The sequence below is a fragment of the Apis dorsata genome, unplaced genomic scaffold (assembly GCF_000469605.1).
Source record: "Apis dorsata unplaced genomic scaffold, Apis dorsata 1.3 scaffold_132, whole genome shotgun sequence".
Taxonomy (NCBI): Eukaryota; Metazoa; Arthropoda; class Insecta; order Hymenoptera; family Apidae; genus Apis; species Apis dorsata.
The window spans coordinates 639,432-642,042 of record NW_006263425.1 but is presented as its reverse complement, the minus strand read 5'-3'; positions in this window follow the sequence as shown (position 1 = coordinate 642,042).

The following is a 2,611-nucleotide window of genomic DNA, read 5'->3' as shown; positions in this document are numbered from 1 at the left end:
TTTTTTTTTTTTTTTTTTTTTTTTTTTTTTTTTTTTTATATATATAGTTTAATAACGTTCAATACCAAGTCGGCCATTACTCGTGGCCCGAACATTCAGCTCGGCTATCGTTTACACGTTTTACACGCTTGTCCCTCACCCGATAATAAATAAGTATCGCTGAACATCTACTTAATACCTACTATCGATATCGTCTAATTAACACGATGACTGATTCTCTCCGTCTGATTAATTCTCGATAATAATAATAAGAATAATAAACATGGAAGGATGGGAGGGAGGGAGGGAAAGAGGAAAAAATCACGAGTTCGCTACAAACATACGGATCACGATCTTCGATCGATTCCCCGTTCTACGATTACACATGGTGTCTTACATTTAAACGTACGTACACGGTACATCTACGAAGAAAATATATCGAAATCGCTCGTTAATATAAATCGTCGATAAATTCTTCGGCATTTCAAATGTCTAGGGCATAGCGCGTCGAAACATCGTCTGTCTTTTTCTATTTTTCTTCTCACTCTTGTTATATGATGGAGTTTTACACTAATGTGCATTTACACTATTTACAATGATTCTGGGTCCATGCACGAGCACGCTGTTTTCTTAGTGGAAAAGTTGCGTTCTTTGGTTCTATGATGTAATAGTCTGTCAATGGCGAAGAAAATATCGTATAAAAATCTTTTACAACAGTTAAAATCAAAATTACACACAAGTTTCATTTTTCGAAATTGTTGGTGAAATACTTGTGGAATATCTATAAAAATAGATTTCGTAATTTAATAATCTCAATTCTTTTTTTTTTTTTTCTTTTTTAGGTTTTTTTATCTTCGATTGAAATTTAGCGAACCGTTACGATGCCTACCGGAAGATCTAAGGAGAGGATATTAATTGCAAACCACAACTCGACAAGATATAATAACATCGTTCTATGAAGACGTAGCGAAGCTAACGTAACGAGAATTTTAAATTCTAATTATGAAACTTGGTTTTAATATCAGATTCGTAGACTAACTCTATAAAAAGTAGTTATACGCATATACCGCTATATATTTTCTAAGGAGTATAGCTATTATATATAATTTTATATCTAAGACTAAGCGATTTTATTTAAATCGGATATCAATATCTCTAAAATATCATATTTCGGCAACGGAATGGTTCGCTATATTTGCACATTTTATCACTGATTGGAAAAAAGGAAAATAAAATAAAATAGGATAAAAGAAAACGAAAAACAATAAGCTTTAAAAAGAAAAAATAACAACAGTTTTAAAAATAACATTCTTCGCCATTGAAAAACACTTTAACGCGAAGTGAGATGAGAAATGGGATCGGTAGAAAAGAAGGAATGAAAAATCGATATTATCTTTTGACTAAAATGTGGACCCTGTTAAGGTGCAAGAAACACACGAACGTCCTCGAAGACGTAGAAGCTCATATCCCATCCTAAATCATGTATTAATCACCGATCGACAATAATTCCAGCACAAGTTACGCGTAATCGGTTAAATCGCTTAGATATTACGCCATTACAGCTATAGTCTTACTTGACACTCGAGCGTTCCTTTTTTTTTTCTTTTCTTTCTTTTTTTTTTTTTTTTTTTTTTTTTTTTTTTTTTTATTATTATTATTATTTTCTAATACTCATATAATCACGATCTAAAGCGAAATACACCATCGCCAGGAGATTAGCCAAAAATTGGGACGCAATCGGAGCTTTTTATGGAAGCCTTGAACAAGTCTGCCTGATAGTCGTTCTTCCAATTTTTCTTATTTGAACCACGAGCAGACAGATTTTGATATTTATTGTTCTTCGATAATTCTCTTAATGAACTTTCACTCTTTTTTTCGTTTCTCTCCTCTTTCTCTCTTTCTCTCTCTCTCTCTCTCTCGCTCGCTCGTTCGCTCGCTCGCTCTTTTTTTCTTTTTCTAAATTTATATTAAATCGTTTTCAACCAACGTTTTCGCGAATGTAAAAATATAATAGTTTTAATTTTTTTCTATTTTTCATCTTTTTTTTCCATTTTTTCGTGATAATAAATTTCGATCATCAGTTCTTCTCTCCTATACTTATACTCCTCTCTTATATACTTAACCGTATATAAGCTCGATGAAGGATAGATAAAAAGAAATATATATTTATTTGTCGAAGTTTCTTCGATACAAGTTTTTGAAATGATTTTTTTTAAATAAATAATATTCGAATACCGTTATTGTCGAATATAAGATCATTTCATAAAACAGTATTAATTTTAAGGGACGTATTTTTTCCTCTCTCTCTCTCTCTCTCTCTCTCTCTCTCTCTATCTCTCGTACGGACGAAAGGAATTTTCAAATTTTTGATAAACTTTTTTTTTTTAAAAACAACAAGTACAATCGATCGTATCTCGATTTGCTGAAAAAAAGACGTTTCTATGGATACTTTCTTCGGAAATTTCAAGAGGATAACATCTGCAAAGAATTTTGCCGATATGTATGATATAACACGAAGGAACTTTTTGAAGGACGTCAAGTATATGCATGAAGGATAATAAAATCCTTCGAAAGGACAGAATGTCTTTGGCAAAAGTTACTTTTAACTTTGCGCTTTGGCGATCGAATTTCG